Here is a 26,435-nt window from a genome sequence, read left to right on the forward strand (position 1 = left end):
ATTGTCATTTATACAGCAATCAGTGCTATAGAAATGTACTGATTCCTGTGTAAATGACACTGGCAGTGAAGTGGTTAACCAGAGGGTGGCAGTGTATGGGGTTAAGTGTGTCCTAGGGGCATGTTACTAACTGTGGGGGGCTGGGCTGTGTGTTAGTGAACATTGATCTCTGCTCCAATCACATGGAGCAGAGATCAGTGTCACTTGTTGCTAGGCAGAACGGGGAGATGCTGTTTACATTGGCATCTCCCCATTCAGCCTCCCCGTGAGACGATCGCAGGTATCCCCGTGAGACGATCGCAGGCGAGTGAGTCCGCGGGATCCGCGACCAGACTTACTGGGGTCCCGACCGACATCTGTGATGGCAGGGCGGCAAATACAAATGGACATACCTGTACGCCAATTTGACTGCTCGTGCCATTCTACCGACGTACATCGTCACGCACCAGTCGGGAAGTGGTTGAAGCAGTATGAAACCCAAACGTAAACGTATTATATTATAGCTTACCAATTCTTAGGTGTGATCACTTCATTCGTTTTATTGTTACTTTCTTCTAATGAATTGGCCAGTAAGTCATGTTGTTATTTAAAAGAACAAGCTCTCTAGCAGAATGTATCATTTACAGAGGTGAAATAAATCAATTATCACTGATGGGGTGCTTACAATGGTTAGCTTTTATTATTTATGTCAAACCTTTATCCCAAAAAGTATTAGCTGGAGTTTGGCTTCAATTCGTTAGTGTGTTTAAATCTGCTAGTACTTCTAACACTCCTCTTCCACCAGACTAGCGATTTGTCCTGAGTCGGAGCACTCTAATAAAGGAGGTGTCTTACTGGCCAGATCACCAGATGAAAACAGAGGGAGAAAGCCTAAGAAAAGAAAAATATTGCAACCATCACATCTAAGGATTGTAAACTGCAATATATATATTTTTGGTTTTGGGTTTAATACCGCTTAATCACAACTTGATATGGCATGTGAAAAAGTGTATTATTTTTTAGTTTAGATAGAGTGGGGAATGATTAAAATCCCTGCTATTGGCACTCAATTAGAGAGATATACTGTAGCCTCACTTTTTTTCTAGATTGGAAGTGAGGGGAAATCTGTAACAGGAACAAAGAAATATGAATTTGATAGGGGTTCTGTCTTCCTCCACTGTACTCAACCACTTGCTTACTGGGCACTTAAACACCTTTCCTGCCCAGACCAATTTTCAGCTTTGGGTGCTCTCACACTTTGAATGACAATTACTCAGTCAACACTGTACCCCAATGAATTTTTTGTCCTTTTTTTTCCCACAAATATAGCTTTATTTTGGTGATATTTGATCACCTCTGGGGTTTTTATTTTTTGCGCTATAAATAAAAAGACCGGAAATTTTGAAAAAAAAAACGCATATTTCTTTGTTTCTGTGACAAAATTATGCAAATTATTAATTTTTCTTCATAAATTTTGGCCACAATTTATACTGCTACATATCTTTGGTAAAAATAACCCAAATTAGTGGATATTATTTGGTCTTTGTGAAAGTTAGAGAGTCTACAAGCTGTGGTGCGAATCGCACAAAATTGATCACATCTGATGTACTGGTGGACTATCTCGCTTCTTGTGACCCGAACAAGCCAGGAAAGTACAAATACCCCCCAAATGACCCCTTTTTAGAAAGTAGACATTCCAAGGTATTTAGTAAGAGGCATGGTGAGCTTTTTGATGTTGTCATTTTTTTTTCCACAATTCTTTGCAAAATTAAGATTTTTCTTTTTTTTTTTCCACAAAATTGTCATTGTAATAGGTTATTTCTCTCACGTGGCATTGGTATACCACAAATGACACCCCCAAAAAAATTCTGCTACTCCTCCTGAGTATTACAATACCACAATATGTGGGACTTTTTCACAGCCTGGCCACATAGAGAGGCCCAACATGCAGGGAGCGCCATCAGGTGTTCTAGGAGCATAAATTACACATCTAACTTGTTGACTACCTATTACACTTTTGAAGACCCTGGAGCACCAGGACAATGACATGTGACACTGATGACAGATGGCACTGATACGTGGCAATGATGACACTTATACGTTGCACTGATGACACGTGGCACTGATGACAGATGGCACTAATATGTGGCACTGATGACAGATGGTACTTATACGTGGCACTGATGACACGTGGCACTTATACGTGGCACTGATGACAGATGGCACTAATACGTGGCACTGATGACAGATGGCACTAATACGTGGCACTAATACATGGCACTGATGACAGTTGGCACTAATACGTGGCACCGATGACGCGTGACACTGATGACAGATGGCACTGATAAGTGGCATTGATGACACGTGACACTAACAACAAATGGCACGTGACACTGACAGGTGGCACTGATGACAAATGGCACTGATACATGGCACTGATGACAGATGGCACTAATATGTGGCACTGATGACAGATGGCACTATGTGGCACTGATGACACGTGGCACTGATGACAGATGGCACTTATACGTGGCACTGATGACAGATGGCACTGGGGACAAATGGCACTGACAACAGGTGGCACTGGGGACAGATAGCACTAACAGGTGGCACCGGGGACAGATAGCACTAACAGGTGGCACTGGGGGCAGGTAACACTGGGGGCAGGTAGCACTGGGGTGGATGGCACTGGGGCAGATGGCACTGTGGCAGGATGGCACTGGGGCAGGATGGCACTGTGGTTGATGGCACTGGGGCAGGATGGCACTGGGGGAGAATGGCACTGGGGGAGGATTGCACTGGGGGAGCATGGCACTGGGGCAGATGGCACTTTTTTATTTATTTTTTTATTTTACCACTTACGGCCGCTGCAGCCGTTCATCTCTCCCCTCTCACACGCTGTCTATGTGAGGAGGGAGAGCGGCGCTGAGAGATGATGTCTACATATAAGATCATCTCACATTGGACACGCCGATCGCGCTGTAAACGGCCGCTGTGATTGGCCGTTTACAGCGATCTGTGTTTGCCTGTCTCCGGGGGACACAGCAAACACAGAACTTCCTTGATGCGCACCCGCGGCGGCGCGCATTGCGGAAGTAAACATCAGGACGTCCAGGGATGGTCTCCCAGACAAAAGCGCCTGCTCTATAGCCGTCATTCGCCTATAAGGCGGGTGGGAAGAGGTTAAAAGAGAAGTTCAGGATTTACAAAAAAAAACTATACTATACTATACCTAGGTGAATACAGCCTCAATTCAACTGTATCTTTCCCTCGCCGACTCTGCACTGAGAACTGAGCGATCAAAGCCAGATCAGATCTCAGTGAGCAGAGAGCCGAGGACTGTCGGGATCTTATCAGAGCCTGGAACGGTTCTATGGCATCAGCCGACAGCGGGCTTCAGCCCACTGTAGGCTAAATACCTTCACAGGAGTGCAGAAAGAACTGCACTCCTGTGACCCATAAAAGTATAGCCAAAATAGCTTTAGTTTTGCTTCTCCTTTAACCACTTGCTGACCACCCTATAGTAGTTTTACTGCTACAGGGCGGCAGCTGTGCGCTGGATCACGAATATATACGTGATCCTGCACTTTTCCCTGAAGGGGGCGATCTGTGGGTGCACGGCACTCAATGTCTGCGAGCACCTGCCGATCTCTGGGCAGAGACTCAGAACAGAGCTCTTCCTATGCAAACAAGGCAGAGTTCTGTTCTGACAGGGGGGAATGGACACAAACACTGGCTATGCACACATTTAACCCTTTGATTGCCCTAGATTTTTAACTCCCTTCCCAATCAGTGTCATTAGTACAGTGACAGTCCATATTTTTATATTTTTAGCACTGATAACTCTATTCATGTCACTGGTTCCCACAGACTGTCAAAAGTGTTAGTGTCCGATTGTCCACCACAATATCGCAGTCTTGCTATTAGTTGCTGATCACCTTCATTACTAGTATAAAAAATAAAAATAAATAAAAATCCAGTATATATCCTATTGTTTGTAGACCCTATACCGTTCGCATAAACCAATCAATATAAGCTTATTGGGATTTTTTTTTTTACCAAAAACATGTAGCAGAATACATATTGGCCTAAATTTATGAAGAAATTCGATTTTTTTATTTATTTTTATTTATTGGATATGTTTTATAGCAGAAAGTAAAAATATTGTTATTTTTTTTCAAAATTGTCGGCCTTTTTTTGTTTATAGCGTAAAAAAACAAAAAACACAGAGCTGATCAAATATCACCAAAAGAAAGCTCTATTTGTGGGAAAAAATGACATAAATTTTATTTGGGTGCAGTCTTACATGACTGCACAATTATTGGCTAACAGTGCCGTATCGCAAAAAGTGACCTGTTCATAAAGGGGATATATCTTCTGGAGGACAAGTGGTTAAGAAAAAAGAAGCACATTTTATTTCTGACTGTGTTGCTGTCCCACTTTGTGTCTGCCTAAACAAAATCAAAAAGATAAGCTAAAAGGGAAAATATTTCTCACAAAGGCCAGAATAGCAGTGTAATCCCATCAAGAGAGTTAATCCAATAAGAAAAAAGTGTTTGACAGGACATAATTAACATGCAAGTTCATTTTGTGTTTTATAGGATGGTTATGAAGTATTACTAAATAAATGTTTTATAGTAGAAAAAAAAATAGGCCATGATTCTATTTCTGTGCCACTTTCATGTCATTTTTCTTTTGTTGTATTGGTCTACATTGGGGTGTTATTATTTCGTAGTAAGCAGATATCTAGCCACTTGCTTACTGGGCACTTAAACACCCTTCCTGCCCAGACCAATTTTCAGCTTTCGGTGCTCTCACACTTTGAATGACAATTACTTAGTCGCATACACTGTACCCAAATGAACTTTTTGTCCTTTTTTCCCACAAATAGAGCTTTCTTTTGGTGGTATTTGATCACCTCTGGGGTTTTTATTTTTTGCGCTATAAATGAAAAAAGACCGAAAATTTTGAAAAAAAACGCATATTTTTTTGTTTCTGTGACAGAATTATGCAAATTATTAAATTTTCTTCATAAATTTTGGCCACAATTTATACTGCTACATATCTTTGGTAAAAATAACCCAAATTGGTGGATATTATTTGGTCTTTGTGAAAGTTAGAGAGTCTACAAGCTGTGGTGCGAATCGCACAAAATTGATCACATCTGATGTACTGGTGGACTATCTCGCTTCTTGTGACCCGAACAAGTCAGGAAAGTACAAATACCCCCCAAATGACCCCTGTTTGGAAAGTAGACATTCCAAGGTATTTAGTAGGAGGCATAGTGAGGTTTTTGATGTTGTCATTTTTTCCCACAATTCTTTGCAAAATTAAGATTTTTCATTTTTTTTTTCTCCACAAAATTGTCATTGTAATAGGTTATTTCTCTCACATGGCATGTGTATACCACAAATGACACCCCCCAAAAAATTCTGCTACTCCTCCTGAGTATTACAATACCACATGTGTGGGACTTTTTCACAGCCTGGCCACATAGAGAGGCCCAACATGCAGGTAGCGCCATCATGTGTTCTAGGAACATAAATTACACATCTAACTTGTTGACTATTTATTACACTTTTGAAGCACCAGGACAATGACATGTGACACGTGACACTGATGACAGATGGCACTGATACGTGGCAATGATGACACTTATACGTGGCACTGATGACGCGTGGCACTGATGACAGATGGCACTAATATGTGGCACTGATGACATGTGGCACTTATACGTGGCACTGATGACACGTGGCACTAATACGTGGCACTAATACATGCCACCGATGACAGATGGCACTAATACATGGCACCGATGACGCGTGACACTGATGACAGATGGCACTGATAAGTGGCATTGATGACACGTGACACTGACAACAGATGGCACGTGACACTGACAGGTGGCACTGATGACAAATGGCACTGATACGTGGCACTGATGACAGATGGCACTAATACGTGGTACTGATGACAGATGGCACTATGTGGCACTGATGACACGTGGTACAGATGACAGATGGCACTTATACGTGGCACTGATGACAGATGGCACTGGGGACAGATGGCACTGACAACAGGTGGCACTGGGGGCAGGTGGCACTGGGGGCAGGTGGCACTGGGGTGGATGGCACTGGGGGCAGGTAGCACTGGGGTGGATGGCACTGGGGCAGGATGGCACTGGGGCAGGATGGCACTGCTGGGGGAGGATGGATGGCACTGCTGGGGGAGGATGGCACTTTTTTTTTTTTTATCAAAACAAAGCAAAGCAGAACGGCTGCCGCTGCAGCCGTTCATCTCTCCCCTCTCACACGCTGTCTGTGTGAGGAGGGAGAGCGGCGCTGAGAGATGATCTCATATGTTTACATATGAAATCATCTCCCATTGGACACGCCGATCGCGCTGTAAACGGCCGCTGTGATTGGCCGTTTACAGCGATCTGTGTTTGCCTGTCCCCGGGGGACACGGCGAACACAGAACTTCCAGGATGCGCACCCGCGGCGGCGCGCATTGCCGAAGTAAACATTAGGACTTCCAGGGACGGCCTCCCGGACGAACGCGCCTGCTCTACGGCCGTCATTTGGCTATAGGGCGGGCGCGAGGTGGCTAGTGGTAGTTTTGGCTCAGTACAACTTGTTTACTAATGTGATTTTGGTATCTTCCTCTGTCTTACGTCACAATGCGCTACGTCCCGTTGTTTGTAGCACGGGTGTGTGTACTGCAGCCGGCTGGCCGCAATTCTAACTATTTGGATTTTTTTATCTGTTTTTGTATGCCGATGGCATAATAAAGCATAATAAATACCTAGCGGGTTTTACCTATGGCCATCTTGTTTGTTTTTCTTTGAGCCATATTTGCATTAGCTACGTTTGCAATATAATCGGGCGCCAGTGAAGGATTTGTGTGGCCATAGTCCCGACCCGGAGACCCCCCACATACGGGACGACCAGATTGTTTCTGAATTGAAGAATTCTGGCTGGGTGTTGGTTATATGCATTAACTATCTGGCAGCTGGTAAGCACACAATTCTTCTGGTGGTGGGATTTCTCATGCAAAAGTCACTTTGATTTTGGATTTCATCACATGTTAGACTGTCACTAAACCTTGCACAGTTTTGGAGACCCTTTGATAATTTTTTTGCTCACTTTTAGCTCACAATTTTTTTTGGACATTAATATAATATTATTCATCACTGATAATATTTTTTAATATAAACTATATTTGTTGTTTATTTATTAGATTAATATTTAACCATTGAGGTATTACAGCGCAACTATTTTGTCTTCATCATCTGTAAATGCATTAAACGGCATTTGATACAAAACAATTCTTCTGTAGAATTATACATACGCAGTGATATCATTATGTTATTTCTGCATTTCTCTATGCAATGTAAGCAGAACACGGCTTGTGCAAGGGACTGGAAAGGTTGCTATACATAACTTCCTGAACACATCACAGCACCCTGCCTCGGTATTCCTCTCTAGAGCTATCATCCCTGATGAAAGCAACAGACTGGCTGTTATGCAAATATTAAAACACTTACCTTACGTTCACACCTATGCGTTTTTTAGTGTGTTTTGCAGTTTGCAGAAATGTACTACAGTCCATTTAACATGGTTTCCTATGGTACTAGTTCACATCTATGGGTTTTGTGGCCAGTGCATTTTTGGAAAGGGTCAGGGACTTTTCTTCTTGCAATTTGCGGCTAATAGATTTCAATGGAGCTGCACCACAAATGCAAGTGGTGCATTTGTGATATGATTTTGATGTGTTTTGCATTTTTTTTCACCACTGTATATAGCTGGTTGCTAAGCAGGGGTCCGGGAAGCTTGCGTCCTTAGTAACCGATGAGTCATCAGCTGTCAGCGGGGTGATAATTTGCCAGCAAAAATATTTGCGAAAAAAAAAGGCGTGGGTTTCCCCCATCTTCATATCAGGCCCTTCGGGTCTAGTATGGATTTGGAAGGGACCCCCTCACACTAAAATGAAAAGATAAATGGCGTAGGGTCCCCCCCAAAACCCATACCAGACCCTTATCCGAGCGCCCCCCCTCCTGAACCATACCGGTTCACATGCCCTCAACATGGGGGGTACAGATGCTTTGGGGCAGGGGGACTTTGCGCCCCCCACCCCAATGCACCTTGCCCCCATGTTGATGTACCCAATACCCATTCACATAGGGTGGGGGGCCGGGATCCTGGGGTCCCCTTGTTAAAGGGGGCTTCCAGATTCTGATAAACCAAGGCAAGGGTTGTTGGGGAGAGGCCCTTGTCCTCATCAACATGGGGGCAAGGTGTTTTGGGGTGGGGGCAGTGCAGTGAGGGCATGTGGCCTCGTATGGCTCAGGAGGGGGGCGCTCGCTTGTCCCCTCCTTTTCCTGACCTGCTGGGTGGCATGCTCAGATAAGGGTCTGGTATTGATCTTGGGGGGGGGGTCCCCTCCGAATCCATACTAGACCCAAAGGGCCTGGTATGAAGCTACGCCATTTTTTCGGTTGTTAGTGATGCGGTAGCCAGCTTTCCGGCCCCCTCCTTAGCAACCATCTTTATACAGTGTGTTTTACAGTGCATTTAAAGAGAAAAAAAACATAAAATGCATGAAAACTGCATGCAAAAACACATAAAAAACGCTGGTTTAAAAACGCAAAATGAATTTAATTGACAAATTGGTGGAAGGTCAGATTCCCAGAACTCCAATGGTGGCCCTTTTGAACGATCAAATCTCATTAGTAACCAAACCCCTCAGGAGATTGATTCACTTCATTCTTCTAGGAGCCAAGCTCACTATTGCCAGAGCTTGGAAACAAGACAGTGTCCTTCTCTGCAGCCAAAAGGAAAATATCATGGATAATTGTACAGAAAAAACTCATGAGCATACTTCTAAACACAAGTTCGACAAGACCTGGGAACCCTGGGCCCATCTGATGGGGCTTGCCTCAGGGCCTCTCTCACGTCTGGGTTAATTTACCTATGGAGTATTAGGCGTTGCTCTTCTCACCCTTCTTTTTCTGCTCACTCTGAGCTTTCCTTTCTTTTCTTTCCCTCTCTCTCTTCCCTTATGCCATCCAAGCTCCTTTTGCCTAGAGGTTTATGGTTATAAGTTTAAGTAAAGCCGTTTCGGTTTGTTTTATGTTTGGTATTATGCCACTCAAGTGGCTTGAGATCTATTGCACTAGTAAGACTTGCCCTGGGGGGGGGATGGAGTTTTTGGTATAGGGTGTGGTATGTCGGCCCGGCACAGCTTGCTCCCATTTAGGGTGCCGGGATGGGCATATCTCATTCTGCCCCTATCCCAGCCCTCAGGAGAATTACTGAATGTCACGTTTACGCCACCTTGCAGTTGTACTGGCCATTGAGGCTCTTCTTAAGTATTTCTCTAAGATTTTGAAAGCCTTCCTGTACTTGCTATTGATTCAATGCGCAACGTGTATATTCACTGTATGTGTAATATCCTTTCTTTTTTCTTGTGAAAATAAAATTCTTTGACATAAAAACGCAAAATGCACTGAAAATGTGCCTGAAAAACGCATCAAACGCAGCTGCATAGGTGTCAACCTAGACTTAGATGTAGATGATGCTGCATGTCATTCAGCCAGGAAATAAGACGGGCTTATCTTACTTGCTGCAGCCACACTGAGCAGCTTAAGAGTAAGCAATTTCAGTACAGGAGAGGAGCCTGTAGAACTGTGTAAGGCTGAAGGTGAGGATTAGATTCAGCTTTATAGTGAACTTGGAGTGGGGTTAACCACTTCAGCTCTGGAAGGTTCACCCCCCTTTCTGACTAGGCCATGTTTTGCGATACTGCACTATGTTCCTTTAACTGACAATTTTGTGGTCGTGTGATGTGTACCCAAAAAAATGTATGTCCTTTTTATCTCACAAACATATGTTGGTGATATTTGATCACATCTGCGGTTTTTAATTTTTTGCGCTATAAACAAAAAAAAGGCCGACAATTCTGAAAAAAAAACAATATTTTTACTTTCTGCTATTAAACATATTCAATCAAAAAATTTTTAAAAAATCTAATTTCTTCATAAATTTAGGCCAATATGTGATCAAAGAGGAAAATGTGTTCCCTGGGAGTGCTTTCGTATTGTGTGGGGGATGGTTTAATTGTAGGAAGACAGAAATCCTTGTTCCTGCTTAGCAGAAACACAAGATCTCGGTCTTCCTTACTAGCAGAATGGTGATCTCCCTTGTTTACATAGAAAGAAATCACATACAGGTATGTGATTTTGCGCTTAAAGCGGTAGTAAACCCGCAATTTTTATTTTTTTTTTTAAACCTGCAAAGCAAAAGGCATAATGAGCTAGTATGCACCGCATACTAGCTCATTATGAAATACTTACCTTAGAACGAGGCCCCGACATCTGGCCCGATCCACGCCGAGGGAGCCGACATGCTCCCTCGGCGTCTCTTCCGGGTATCGCGGCTCCGGCGCTGTGAGTGGCCGGAGCCGCGATATCGTCACTCCCGCGCATGCGCGCGGGAGATTTCAGTCCGGCCGCACGAGCGCTGCCGGATTTTCACGTAGAGAACCCCCTTGTGCGCATGCGCCGCTGCAGTCAGCGGCGCATACCGAGGGGAATATCTCCTAAACCGTACAGGTTTAGGAGATATTTTTTTTACCTACAGGTAAGCCTTATTATAGGCTTTCCTGTAGGTAAAAGTTAAAAAATTTACCATACAACCACTTTAAGGGCCTCCTTGCCGCAGTATATGTACGTGAGGTGGTTCTTAAGCGGGTACAACTCAAGGCAAAACTTTTTTTTTGGATAGAGTGAAGAGGGAATAGAACCCTTCCTATTTGTCCTGTAACCCACCCTTGCTTCATCCAAACTGAAGAAAAAATGTTTTACAAATAGTTCTACTTTAAAGCTGAAAATTTGGAAAGAACAGAACATATAAACATCAACGCTTATCTTTTGATGAGTCAAAAAATATTTCAGTAATATCTCATATTCAGGCCTGTTGAAAAGCTTTAGACTAAAGACCGCTCAATACACTTGAAGAAGGGTTTTCTAAGGGGATAGCTACCCCCCATCCTGTGATCACTTCAAAAGTGAAATCATATTTAAGATAACTAAATTTTATTAACTCAGAATTAACAGTTATTTGCATAGTAAAATACTTTTGTGCATCGGGTATCACCTATTCTACTCCACTCTTGTTAGTTCTGGGCCACCCTTGCACATGGGACACCTAAAAACGCCACATTTTTAAACATTCAAGCATTTTTCTTTACTGATCAATTAAGTCTGTTGTTCACACTGGCATGTAAACTTGTGCTGCATATAAATCAGGAAAAAAAATACAAAAATCTGTGTCAGTATTTTTTTGTCTATACTATACGTGCATACTATATGTGCAAATACGCATAAAGTTCTGCTTTAAGAACTCATCCCCCTCCCCTCCTCTGTCACAAAATAGTTCAGAAACAATCGAAACGATCCTTCTTCATGTCAGGAACATGTCCAAGAAAAAGTATCAGGATTTGCTTCTCCCTCCAACATTAAACCAATATATACACATGTAAATGACATAATGTTAATAGAAGAGCCAACGGCCTCCCTTGGGCCTTGATCCGAACAATTCAGGAAAACAAGGTTATATTGGACCCAATTTAATCTATCCTGAGACTACACAGGAGAATGAAGCATATAACCCACGCCTAACCCCTCAAGACAACTATAAAATCCCTTAACTATGAGTATCACTCTAGGGTTCTGTCTGTACTGCTGCCCTCTCCAACCTACAGGTTGTCAACTACATTGATTTCCATCGTTCCCCCCCCCCCCCCATCCTTATACCCTGTACATGCGGTCGGACATTCTGACCACAAAATCCGTCAGATTTTTTCCGACGAACTTTGTCTGAAACTGGTGTTGCATACACACGGTCAGACAAAGTTGTCGGAAAATCCAATTATTCAGAACATGGTGTCGTTCGTTGTGTACGACGTGACTACATAGAGGCTAGTAGCCAATAGCTTTGGTCTTGTAATGTGATCTGAGCATGCGTGGCACTTCGTCCGTCGGAATTCTCTATAAACGATCGGAAAAAGTCTGATTGGATTTTTTTGTCTGAAAATTTTAGATCCTGCTCTTTCTTTCTGACGGAAAAAGTTTGATAGAGCCAACACACGATCGGATTTTCCGACAATATAATCTGATCGGACCTTTTCCATTGGAGTTTCTGACCGTGTGTACCGGGTATTATACTTAAAAAATAGTCCATACCCATCCACTACTTAATGGTCCTGTGATATGTTTATGATGAAATTGTTTCTTACTGTGTTTTCTGCCTTCTTGTAAGCCTCCACAAGCTCCCAAACCCCCCTTTTTCCCTGTGACCCAAATGAAAAAAACTTGGGGTGCTGCTCAAGGCATTACAAAACACAAAACGTGTTCCAGTGTTCAAAAAAGCTAATCCAGGTTAGCAGAAGCAAATCAGAAGACACAAGGCGGAAACACCGCACACAGGAGCCCAGCCAGAGCCACTATACAGAAAGCTTCAGCCCAAGCTCCTTATGAATACACTCCCTGACCTGTTTTGCCAAATGGGGCTTAATCATAGAGATCTCCTTTCCCTTCACTTCATTTTGTTTTGAAAGAGCAGTACACATTAAATCGCAGTAATGTTCACTGCTCTATGCACACTACTACCAACCCCATAATCCTTAGCCCCTAGTCAATGTCAGGAGCAGACAATGGAAGGTGGCCCTATTCCTACATACAGTGGGACCATAGAAAACAAATTTAGCCACCCCCTAACAGAAAGTCAGATCACAGCAGCAATCAAAGCAGCAAAAAAATAAAAAAAAATAGAGATTTAGAGAGAGCAATACTTTTTTTAAGTTCGGAATACATACTTGAATTATTTATTAATTTTTAAAACCAGAGTTTAGCATCACTTTATTAGTACTTAAAATGTGTTTATGCATATTGTTGACTTAATTTCTGTCATTGGGAAGCCACTGTGTAATAGAGTATCAATAGAGAAAGCAGTAACAGGCACCGTTATTATTTAAAAAAATATATATATATTACAGTCTTCTATAGTGTAGGTCTGGTAAGGACCTTAAATTAATTTAAAACTCTAAGGGATTATAAAAGCTCTGTACTTTATCCTTGATGAATCATTATATTCCTGTAGTAAAATGTATCACCAACTCTTCAACATGCTGGTTTAAAAATGATCAGTATATAAATAAAGCAAGTTTAACTTATTTTTGTATATTTTAGCTGCATGACACGCTGAAATAGAACAGAGCAGAGTGCTTCATCCTCCAAATAGTACAAAAATGTGAAGCATTTACAAGCTGTGCTTAGTTTCAAAATGTAATTCCCTCTATGTACACAGAGACATGGAGATTTACACAGAATAGTTAGGTAAGTGATATAAACTTGGCCCAGTTGAAGGCAATGCATGAGAAGGTAATTTATAGAACATGACTAGCAAGGGACGGTCATCTCACTCTTGTGCACTTTTGAAAAACGGAAATACAGTTCTTGGCATCTAATACAGGAAAAGTCTGGCTCCCAGATGCTTCTTTCTATCCCACAATCGCTCAAACATAGTTTACACAACAGATTTTCTGCACTTAGTGCATGGGTTAGCAACAGGCAAAAAGGCCAAAAAGAAGTACATACAGGGGTAGGTCTAAAACTAACAAACAACTCATCCCATACCATTTTCATTTTAAGCTCTTAAACTCAGAGGTCAAGAGTTTTAATCAGGGTGTGTTTTCAAACCAAAATATAATTTTTATTGCTGTTTTATTTGCCTAAACTGGGATTCCCATTTAAAAGTGGACAGCCCCTATGTGGCGGAAACCTTTTTTTATACAGTAACATGCAACAGCGTCCAACTCCACCTGCCTGTAGCACAACACCGGAATCATTATCCTGCTGCTTTTATGTCTTTAATACTAAAATGATACTACAAAAATGAAAGGATTCCTCTAATGCTTTAAATGTCTGTCTTTCTCTGTCTTCCTTATCGTTATTTACTTTGTATATGGTCGATTCTTTTCTCTTAAGCCCCATACACACTATCAGATTATCTGCTGAGTTTTTCGTTCAGATTTACCAAAACCATATAATATGAGGACAAACCTTAGGAGTTTCAATGTGTATGCAATCAGGCAGGCCCTTCTACTACATGGTTTTGGTAAATCTGAAGGAAAAACTCAGCAGATAATCTGATAGTGTGTATGGGGCTTTAAAGTGGTTGTACAGGCTGAAGGTTTTTTTACCTTCATTCATTCTATGCATGATAGTTAAAAACCTGTGTGCTGCTCCCCCCACAGCACCCCTAATACTCACCTGAGCCCCCTCTTGGTCCAGTGATGTGCACACAAGCCACGGCTGTCCCCGGATTCCCTCTCCTCATTGGATGAGACAGCCATTGGCTCCCACTGCTGTCAATCTAAGTCATGGAGCCAATGAGGAGACAGCGGGGGTGGGGGGCCAAGCCATGGACATATAGAGCAGGGATTGGTAGTGAGCATGCCCCAGTGCCCCCAAAGCAAGCGGCTTGCTATCGGTTGCACTGGTCAAGGAGAAGGAGCCATTAGCTGCGGCAGGGGACCTGAGAAGAGGAGGATTGGGGCTGCTCTGTGTAAAACCTTACACAGAACAGGTAAGTATACTTTTTTTTTTAAAGCAGAACCTTTAATACCACTTTAAGGGTATTTTTGTCTTTTGCCCTTATGGATTTAGCATTATCCCTTCTTGTCTAATGAGATTTTAAGCTCTATTTGTTAGGGTGTCAGGGCTGGACTCAGCCCTTCCTTCTCAAAGCTGGCCGTTCGGCTGTTGGCTAATTGCCAGCTCCTTTCTCTCTACAGTGAATCACCTGTTGATGATATCCTGCTCGTCAGTCTGCCTACTTAAGTCGTCCAGCCCAGATGATCTCTGCCTTCGCCTTGGTCATATCTCTAGAGACGCTCTCCTGTGTTCCTGTTAAAGACTTGCTTGGCTGACATTCCTTATGGCTCCAGATCCTGCTTGCTGTTCTACTGCACTTATCTCTGGCTCCCTGACGTTTTGGCTTGTCTGACTATGCGCTTCGGTTCCTGAACTCTGGCTATGTTTTGACTACGTTTACTCAGTTTTCCTTTTTATTATTATTATTATTATGAAACAAGTGTGATTTAACTGTACTTCTCTATATCTGATTCATGGAAATGTGGTGCTCGCAAATATTATCAAACATGTGTAACCAAGTGTAAATAAGTGCAGATATGAATATACAAAGCAAAAAAAAAAACACATAAAGTCCAAATAAATGTGCTGATTGTCCTGATCCACTTGGGAAAAAAACTTTTGAAGTGCAATGGACCACAGACGCTCCAGGACTTTCCAGGTGCAGACACGCTACACCCACATGTGTCCCCACTCCCCAAATAGTGATGACCCCCAGCTTTGCAGTCTGGGGGTCACTTCAGGCTTATGTGATGGTATCCAGAGAAGCTCAGGAGTGGTGTTGTGCACATCAGATCAAAGGATTTCTTGTTGGAATTTCTCAGCAGAATCACCAGGCACCAAAAAAGGGTAAAAAAATTTAACTAAGAGTGAAAAGTACCATTTGAAAAGGGATTTATTCCATATACAAATGGTTATTTACAAAATAGTTGATGAAAACAAGCATGTAAAGGGATTAGAGATGGATCTGGACACTGCTCACGGCGTGCTTTCCAGAAACCAGGAAGTGCGTTCCAAGGAGCAGAAACTGACGTCAACGTATTTCCGGTGGCGCTGACGTCATTTTCTGCTCCGTGGAACGCACAAGGCTCCTTTCCCTGTGGAAGCCTAATACGGAGAACCGCAGCATTGAGTGGAGCTAGCAGAGTGGACTCTCTCACACATTACGCCCCAGTCAGCTGGCGTAAGCTGCGGCTGTGATCTTTTTTTTTTTTCGGAAGTGCTTGCTGTTTCATATTTTAAAGTTTTAAAAGTTCTGTGGTGTAGTGCTGTGCTGTGGTTTTGAATAAGCGAACTTGGATTTTAAACTATTTACGCTATGAAGCCCTCTTTTTTCCTCCTATGATGTTCCTATTGAAACTGCCTTACCCATAAAACGTGGGTCCTACGGAGTGCACTGCAGGCCGTGCCTATTAGCGGAGGAGTGGATCCAGATGGATGTCCTTGGCATGTCAACCTGAGTGATCTCTCCTGCTCTGTGCCTATCAGATCTCCGTAATAGAGATCTGACTTTTCTGGTAAGCAGCCATCTGGCTTTTTATTATCCTTCGGCTGTTACATGAGGAGTGTGAAGAAATCATCCTATTTGGGAATCTTTATTTAACCTCCCTGGCGGTATGATTATTTTAGATTTTAGGTGCTGAAAGCAGTACCATTATTTTGCATGAAAATTTGGCGCTTTATATTGTAGTACTGTAATTCTTAGGAATAACTCACTTAAATCTGTCCAAACAAGAGTCTAGCAAACATGCTGGGTATGATAAAGTTTGAAAAAATTAAATCATAAATTATAATATAATAAATAACTATAAATAATTATACCAAATAATAATATAATAATAATAATAAAAATGATTCAATAATGTAATCAAATCAAAAACACTGAAATTTGCTCAGTTGCAGAATTGTCACTGTCATTACTTTTCAGTATTTGATGACGGATCTCCCCACAAATTGCTATCGCTCAATTCTGCAAGTGATTCTAATTTATTATCGCTGTTTTCTAGCTGGTCTAAAACCTCTTTTGATGTAAAGGGACAGTTTTGGTTGCTATGGACAATCTCCAGTTTCCAGGCAGAAAGAACAGTTTTTATATTATAAAACTGCATGCAGGACACTGGGCAGACCACTAGGGACAAAGGGGATGTGAAATAATTACATACAGCAATGTAATCTGTAAGATTACACTATACTGTATGTATAGTGTGTGTTTTTTTTGAATTTGGAGCCGTTCTCCGTCCCCGTGCGCCACAACGCTCGCAGGGAACGGAGCCCAGCGATGTGATACATCGAGTGGAGGATGAGCCGCTCGCAGTGCGGGGAGATATCGCTGGATCCAGGGGGTAAGGTAAGTAAGCTCCTGGATCCAGCGATGCGATCCCAAGTCTGGCTCGGGGTTACCGCTAATGGTACTGAATTTTCACCCCGAGCCAGACTCGGGAATACCGTCAGAGGGGTTAAAGAATCATTGTCAATGGACTTGTATTGTACCTTTCATGGACCCTTCCCCAAGGCACCCCCCATGTTGAGGGCACGCGTCCTGGTATGGCTCAGGAGGGGGGGGGGGGCGCTCGCTCGCCCCTCCTTTCCTGGCCGGCCGGGTAGCGTGCTCGGACAAAGGTCTGTTGTGGACTTTGGGGGGACCCCCACGCCGATTTTTTTCGGCGTTGGGGTTCCCCTTTAAGTCCATACCAGGCGGCGGGGTCAGCGACGTCTCCTTCGCGGGCCCCGCCTACCTGGAGACACGCTCGAAATGAGCGGACTTTCCTCCGCGTGTGTGGGCGAGTCCGTTCATTTCAAAAGTAGGGCGGATAGTACGGCGGACTTAGTACGCCGTATTAGTCCGCTGAAAAAGTGCCGTGTGTGGGCAAGTAGCCCGTTCGGAAAGTCTGACGGACAGTCTGGCGGAAAGTCCGCCAGACTAAGTACGTCGGACAGACGGCTACGTGTGTACGCGGCTTTATTGTACAATTAAGATGCTGCATTTCCTGTTTGGTGTGTCCTTTCAAAAAGAGAATTTAACCATGTGAAGAATTAAGCCATGATTCTGCAATGGCAATTAAACTTTAGTGTCCTTCAAATACATAAAACGTTAAGCTCTGCCATTAGATCTAATGCCAACTGCTATCTCCCACCTCAAACAGAGGTACAGTAAGTTCTGGGGGTTGGAGCAGCAGAGCGGAGACCAGCCAGGTACAGGGGAACCTCTGGAGGGGGAGGGTGGCTGTCTGGGGACCCTGAAGTAAGGGGGGCCCTCTGGGGACCCTGAAGTAAGGGGGGGCACTCTGGGGACCCTGATGTAAGGGGGGTCTCTGGGGACCCTGATGTAAGGAGGGGCTCTCTGGGAACCCTGATGTAAAGAGGGGCTCTCTGGGGACCCTGATATAAGGGGGGCTCTCTGGGGTCCCTAATGTAAGGAAGGGGTTCTCTGGGGACCCTGATTTAAGGAGGGGCTCTCTGGGGACCCTGATTTAAGGAGAGGCTCTCTGGGGATTCTGATGTAAGGAGGGACTCTGTGGTGACCCTGATGTAAGGGGGGGCTCTCTGGGGACATTGATGTAAGGGGGGCTCTCTGGGGACCCTGATGTAAGGAAGGGGCTCTCTTGGGACCCTGATGTGAGGAGGGGCTCCCTCTGGGGACCCTGATGTAGGGAGGGGCTTTCTGGGGACCCTGATGTAAGGGGGGCTCTCTGGGGTCCCTGATGTAAGGAAGGGGCTCTCTGGAGACCCTGATGTAAGGAAGGGGCTCTCTGGGGACCCTAATTTAAGGAGGGGCTCTCTGGGGACCCTGATGTGAGGAGTGGCTCAGAGGTGACCCTGATGTAAGGGGGGCTCTCTGGGGACATTGATGTAAGGGGGGCTCTCTGGGGACCCTGATGTAAGGAAGGGGCTCTCTTGGGACCCTGATGTGAGGAGGGGCTTCCTCTGGGGACCCTGATGTAGGGAGGGGCTCTCTGGGGACCCTGATGTAAGGGGGGCTCTCTGGGAACTCTAATGTAAAGAGGGGCTCTCTAGGGACCCTGATGTGAGGAGGGGCTCCCTCTGGGGACCCTGATGTAGCGAGGGGTTCTCAGGGGACCCTGATGTAAGGGGGCTCTCTGGGGACCCTGATTTAAGGAGAGGCTCTCTGGGGACTCTGATGTAAGGAGGGACTCTGTGGTGACCCTGATGTAAGGGGGGGCTCTCTGGGGACATTGATGTAAGGGGGGCTCTCTGGGGACCCTGATGTAAGGAAGGGGCTCTCTTGGGACCCTGATGTGAGGAGGGGCTCCCTCTGGGGACCCTGATGTAGGGAGGGGCTTTCTGGGGACCCTGATGTAAGGGGGGCTCTCTGGGGTCCCTGATGTAAGGAAGGGGCTCTCTGGAGACCCTGATGTAAGGAAGGGGCTCTCTGGGGACCCTAATTTAAGGAGGGGCTCTCTAGGGACCCTGATGTGAGGAGGGGCTCAGAGGTGACCCTGATGTAAGGGGGGGCTCTCTGGGGACATTGATGTAAGGGGGGCTCTCTGGGGACCCTGATGTAAGGAAGGGGCTCTCTTGGGACCCTAATGTGAGGAGGGGCTTCCTCTGGGGACCCTGATGTAGGGAGGGGCTCTCTGGGGACCCTGATGTAAGGAGGGCTCTCTGGGAACCCTAATGTAAAGAGGGGCTCTCTGGAGACCCTGATGTGAGGAGGGGCTCCCTCTGGGGACCCTGATGTAGTGAGGGGCTCTCTGGGGACCCTGATGTAAGGGGGCTCTCTGGGGACCCTGATTTAAGGAGGGGCTCTCTGGGGACCCTGATTTAAGTAGAGGCTCTCTGGGGACTCTGATGTAAGGAGGGACTCTGTGGTGACCTTGATTTAAAGGGGTGCTCTCTGGGGACATTGATGTAAGGGGGGCTCTTTGGGGACGCTGATGTAAGGAGGGGCTCTCTGGTGAACCTGATGTAAGGGGGGGCTCTCTGGGGACACTGATGTAAGGAAGGGGCTCTCTGGGGACCCTGATGTGAGGAGGGGCTCCCTCTGGGGATCCTGATGTAGGGAGGGGCTCTCTGGGGACCCTGATGTAAGGGGGACTCTCTGGGGACCCGGATGTAAGGGGCACTGCACTCAGATATGTAACAATATTTTATATATATATAAATATATATATTATATACATGTGTATGCCTGCCCAAGCGTATGGCTTTCTTTACTTTGCTGCTATGGGCTCTAGTCCAAGATCTTTTCTAGACCTAGGAATGCCCCTGGTGGGTGCCCTTCATGGTTTCTTGCACCAGGGCCCTGAAGATTCTAGTTACGCCTCTGATCTCACCAGTTAACTGTCTGCTCTGTAAGCTGGAGACTTCTTTCCCATTTTTCTTCATTGCTTTTTGCCCTTCCAATTATCTAATGCAAGCTTTCATAACAGCAACATACTCACAGGCATTCACCCTGGAACTGTTGCCCCAGTTGTTCACATGTGCCGCACAGTACAACAACAAAAAAATGTTCAGCCTTGCTGTCACTCATTATCTAAGTCCCAATACATTTAGATTACTTAGTAGAAGAAAAAAAATGGAAAAAATAAACAGAGTTTTCCTTCAAAAAATGCTATTTGATGTCGCCAGTGATAAAAGTACATAAGCCATAGAACTCAAATTAGTAGAAACCTTCCACCAGAGATAATGAAATGTACTAGCTGTGACTTCACAAATTAATTCTGGCATAATTCCAGCAATGTTTAAAGACCATATGTAATAATAAATAGGAAAAAGCAGGACATGACGAAATTGTGGAGAAATGTGAGCAAAATTGCTAATTCACACATTGATTAATCATTCCTAGGGTCAGCAAATCACAATTTACTGTTCCTGCAGCCTCATACAGTGAACTTTAGCTCTAGTCTTCTAAATGCATTTAGGGATCAACGTACTATACCCTTAATTAACCTCCTTCTTCTGGCAGTGTTTGGATTCTGATCAGGGTTCTGTAATGTAGGCACAATGGAACACAGCATATGTCAGTGAGCAGTAGACTAAGGTGGCTAATCTTACTTCTGGAGAATGCAATGAAAATTATAGGACAAGGGTTGCTAGTTAATGTACAATTTTTCCAGGAAGGCTTTAGTGTTAGCAAAAGATGAAAAATCCACTGGTTCATGGAAGTCATTAAATTAGAGTAGGTAAGAGACACAAAATTCCCATAAGGACAAATCCTTTTCATTATAATGGCTTATTTGTGCCATTATCTAGAACCACTATTGTGATGTTCCGACACATAAATACTTTTCTCAAGTATATTGCAGAGGAAGATTATGGTGTTTTTATTTTCTTCTGATCATTAAAAGCAGTAGTTTACCAGGCTGTCATTTTTATAGCACTAATAAACATATAAAAAATACAAATGTACTGTATATGTTTCTATATATACATGTATCTAGAGGCAGTCAATAGAGTGAAATAGTTGAGAGCATTAAAGTGGAAGCAAAACATGTATGATTTTCACCTATAGGTAAGTCTATAATAAGGCTTACCTATAGGTACAGTAAATATCTCCTAAACATATACTGTTTCGAAGAAATTTGCGTAAGATGCAGCCAGCGATGTCACTGGCGCATACGCTCTGAAAGAATGGCATACCCGTGCTGTTCCTTCAGAGCTGTCCCATAAACAGCGACTCCCTCACGCGGAAGTAATGTCATCGCTGGTTCAGCCATTCGTATTGCTGAAGCCCGCTGTCACGTACCAGTTGGAGGCAGAGGTGCTGAGAGGGCTCCCCTTGCAGCAAAGTGCAACACACTCCTGGAGATGGTACAATGGTATAGGGAGTATAGTGCCCAAAAAATAAAGCATGGTTTTCCAGATGTAGCTGTAGTCAGAAGAGTTGATCACCAGGAGATGACTGTAGCAGACTAGAAGCACTTGAATAGCAAGAATGCTGAGGTGCTTGGCAGAGAAGAAACCGAGAGCCAGGCCAGAGGTCATACACGGTGGATCAGTGAGGCAGCGTAACTGTAACAAGGCGTGGTCATACACAGGAGACAGGAGAAGCAGAGTTAGTGAGCCAAGCCGGGGTCAAATATTGGGAAGCAAGCAGGAGCAAAGTCAAAGGTACAAGCCAGAGGTCAAACCAGGATATCAGGAAGCAGGGTCAAGGCAAGCTGGGTCGGTAACAGGAAGTCCAAGAATCAGGAATACAAAGGCAAAGGGAACACAGGAGAGCTGATGATATTTCAGCAACATCATGCTCAAAGCAGCAAGTTCAAATAGACCAGTGGACACCAGTACCTGTCACGCCATGCGCACGCTATTGCGCACATGCGTATGCCTATCTGCAGTGTGTGCACCATCACGCATGGAAGATAGGTGCTCATGCTGGATATTTCCAAGGGGCAGCCTCCGGATGCTTAAATGAGCCCATCTTTCAGGGTATCTGTTTGGAATCATTGCAAGAGTCTAGGGGTGTGTACATTGCCTGCAGAGTCCCATGAATTTTCCTCTGAGGAATAGCCCTTCCATATAACAAGGAATTGAATTTGCCTACCTCTCTTCCAGCAATCCAAAATAGCTTCCACTTCATATTTCCTTTTGTTTCCTACCAATACTGGAGGAGGTGGCATCACTTCTCTCCCAGGGAATGGGCTGGGTATGGTTGGTTTCAGTAAGGAGACATGGAAGACCAGGTGACTACTGTAAGAATTCAGTAGGACAAGTTCAAAACCCACAGGGTTCACTTCCCTCTTAATTTCAAATGGCCCAACAAACTTTGGCCTTAGTTTCGGGGAAGGACAAGAAAGTTTAATATTAACAGAAGAGAGCCATACCTTGCCTTCCACTTTAAAAGTAGGATTACCTCATCTCTTCTTATCATACTGTTTCTTAAAGTCCTTTTGGGCCTTCTGCATGGTTTCCTGCAGAGCTTGTTAGTTAGTTTGAATAAAGTTTATCCTATCTTGGACAGCTGGTAATCAAGATTCAGGAATGGTGTTAGGCAGGAACGAGAGGTGAAATACGTAATTAGCCCAAAAGAGCGACTGGTTGGTTGCAGCATGCACGGAGTTATTATATGCAAATTCAGCACATGACAGTAAAGAGATCCAGTCATCTTGGTAGAAGGAACAGAATCACCATTCGTATTTTTCTAGGGTTTGATTTGTCCTCTCCATTTGACCATTACTCTGTGGGTGATAGGCGGGGAGAGATATACTTGTTTTGCCAGGATCTTGCAGAGATTTTTCCAAAATCCAGAAGAGAACTGAACCCCTCTATCAGAGACAATATTATCTGGTAGCCCATGCAACCTGACTATTTCTTTGATAAAGATGTTTGCTATGTCCATAGCGGAGGGTGTACACATCATGGGAAAAAGTGTGCCATTTTGGATAGACAGCCCACTACTACCAAGATGGTCGTGAATCTCTCTGATGGTGGCAGGTCTACTATAAAGTCCATATATATATTTTTCCATGGTTGCTCTGGGACTGGTGGTGGTCTTAATAGATCCCAAGATTTGGTGTTAGAGTCCTTGTTGCTTTGGCTTGTTATACAAGAGTTCACATACTTCTTACAATCTGGTTTTAAGGAAGGCCACCATAAGTATCATTGGATAAGATCAATTGTCTTCCGAACCCTGAAATGCCCAGCAGGTTGATGGTCATGGAACATTTTCACGGCCTGTAGTCTGGCTTGTTGAGACACAAAAATGTTGTCCTGGTGCCACAGGAACCCCTCTTGGTTTCTTAGGGATGATGCTACTGGTTCCGTGCACTGGGGGGAGGCTTGTTCAATTGATGCCTTCAAATCCAGTTGAATCAGGGGAAAATTCTGAGTCGACAGAATTGTGCAAGGTGTGGTTTCTTCTGGAGTATCTGGAAAGATCCGACACAGGGCATCGGCCTTTCCATTCTTGGATCCTGGGTGATACGTAATATGAAAAATTAACCTGGAGAAGAACAGTACCCACTGGGCTTTTTCGAGATTTCAAACATCTGGCAGTTCTAAGGTACTCCAGGTTCTTATGATCCATAAAAAGCATGATAGGATGTTCGGCCCCCTAAAGGAGGTATCTCAATTTGTCCAAGCCATTTTTATGGCCCATAGCGCTCGGTCCCCGATATCGTAGTTCCTTTCCGGCTGGCTCATCTTTTGTGAGGAAAAGGTTACGGGATAAAGTAGCACCTTGGGTCCCTGGCATTGTGACAAGATTGCTCTTGTGGCCACCTCTGAGGCGGAGCCAGTCCGGGATCCTGGAGAACTGGTACTGAAAATAGATGTTCGTCAAAGGCTTCCTGAGCCTCAGGGGACCATTGAAATTGGGTATGCTGGGGGATGGGTGCGATAATGGCAGAAAAATTCTTCACAAATTTTCTGTAGAAATTTGCAAAGCCCACAAACCTTTGAACACCCTATTTATCCAGTGGAGCCAGCTATTCCAGTATAGCTTTCACCTTTTGTGGATCCATGGAAATGCCCTCTGTATAAATAATAAGTCCCAGAAACTGAATTGACACTTTCTCAAAGTCACATTTTTTTATGTAAAATCTGTGCTTCCTCAAGGTGGAAAGTACTTTCTTTATATGTATTCTGTGGATCTGTGGCTGAAAAAACAAGGATATCATCACGGTATGCAACGACAAAGTTGTCTAGGTATTCCCAAAAGATGTCGTTCATAAAGTGCTGGAACGTAGCTGGAGCATTACAGGTATTCAAAATGCCTGGATCGTGTTCTGAATGCCATCTTCCACTCATCTTCCTCACGAATGCAGATGAGATTTTAATCACCCCTCAGATCTAATTTAGAGAAGATTTGAGCAGTACAAAACCTTTGAAATAGCTCTGGAATAAGAGGGAGTGGGTAGCGATTCTTGATGGTGATCTTAATTAATTCACTCTAATCCCCACAAGGTCTTAGTTTTTTATCCTTTTTCTCAACAAAAAATATGCCAGCACCCCCAGGAGAGGAGGATGGGCGGAGGAACCTTTTTTCCAAGTTTTCATTATTGTATTGCCGTAAAGTTTCAAGCTCTGTTTCCGAGAGAGAATATATACGGCCAAAGGAAATCTCAGAGCCTGGAAGCAATTCAATTAGAAAAAATCTGCAGTCATATGGCCAGTGAGGAGGAAGGGCATCAGCCTTCTTCTTGTCAAAGACATCCAGGAATTCTCGATAGGCAGATGGTACATGCTGGCTGGTGCTAGGTACCAATTGAATGGTTAAACAACTAGCAAAGTCTCTGGACATAGGAGTAAGGCAATGCTGTTGACAGTATGAGGAGGTAAAGAGGACTTCATTCTTGGGCTAGTTGATCTGTGGATTGTGTGCTTGCGGCCAAGGAATTCCTAGAATGACCGGAAACACAGGACATCAAAGCGTACCAACTCCCGATGGCCAGTCAGTCACGGTGAGGAGGGGTGCAGTCTCTTGTGGGACTAGCCCAGAAATGGGCAGATAGGCATCAGCTAGGTGTACAGTCAGTGGTTGTTTTTTAGAGACAAGGGGAATGCCAAGTTTATTAGTCAGGGTCAAGTCCAGAAACAGCTGCAGGCCCCTGAGTCAATGATTTCCAGGAGCCGAACTTGCAGTACTCTCATTCATCTGTATAACCAAGACCAAGAGCCTGATCTGCATGATGGTGTTTATACTTACACCAAAACAATTTCTAAGGGTCAATTCACTTTCTGTACCATTACTTCTCTTTACACTGTTTTACTGGATACACCTAAATGTGTAGGTTGTTTTTTTTTGTAACAAATCTAATGCCTCACACACACAATCAGAAATTCCTTCAGAAGAAATTTGGATGGTTTTTCCGATGAAATTCCGCTCAAGCTTGCCTTGCATACACACGGTCACACAAACGTTCTCTGAACTTTCAACTGTCAAGAACGCAGTGACGTACAACACTACAACACTACGATGAGCCGAGATGTCCGAATTGCATACAGACGAACGCATTTTCGGATAGGAACTTTTTCCAACCGAATATAGAGAACCTGCTCTCAATATTTTGCTGGCTGGAATTCTGCCAGCAAAAGTCCGATGGAGTATACACACAATCTGAATTTTTGACCAAAAGATCACATCCAACTTTTGCTGGCAGAATTTCTGATCATGTGTATGGGGCATTATTCTCATTAGTTGGCCAGTGTTTATGAAAAATTCTAATGTCTTGATGTCCAAGATATTTTCATTGTATTTGGGTCAATATTTTGTGGCCAACAAGGCCCAAGCTAGGTAATACCCAATGCAGAGTGGCTGCAGGGTGCCAAATGCTGGAGCATTTTATATGTTCTTAGGTAATGTGTTTCTGACTACTAGCCTCAGGAGATTTGGCGTGAGATTTGGTGATGTCACTACTTTACTGTCTATTGTTCCAGTTGCTGGAGGCTCTAACATTAGGGAAAAAGCCCTTCATGTCTACCAAGATTATCACCTACACATAGAGACACAGGACATGGTATTGCAAGTCATTACACAGGAAAAATAAAAACATCTCCGCTTCCGTTTTTATCCGTTTTTCTCTGTTTTATTTAACGTACAAGGCTACGTCCAGATCTGTGAAAACGGATTTTAACTGACAATCAACGTTCGATCAGTTAAGATCCGTTTTGAAGAAATTATATTTTTTTTGTTTATCTGTGGACTCAACCTATGACCCAGGCAATGCTTTCTGGGTAATTTAATAAAAAGGCACAGAAACTGCTGTAAACAGATCAAAACGGATGAATAAATGGATGTAAATGTGCACATTAATGGATGAAAATGGAGATTAACGGAACAGAA

General features: G+C 43.9%; 1 protein-coding gene across 1 annotated transcript in view; it reads right to left on the reverse strand.

The window, feature by feature from the left end:
* The window catches only part of SKAP2 (src kinase associated phosphoprotein 2), a 422,242-nt gene that overhangs the window by 92,141 nt on the left and 303,666 nt on the right, over window positions 1-26,435 (reverse strand). The gene's annotated exons all lie outside the window — the stretch shown is intronic.

This window comes from Lithobates pipiens, unplaced genomic scaffold, assembly GCF_037356315.1.
Source record: "Lithobates pipiens isolate NorthernLeopardFrog02 unplaced genomic scaffold, aLitPip1_a1.2 Scaffold_19, whole genome shotgun sequence".
Lineage (NCBI taxonomy): Eukaryota > Metazoa > Chordata > Amphibia > Anura > Ranidae > Lithobates > Lithobates pipiens.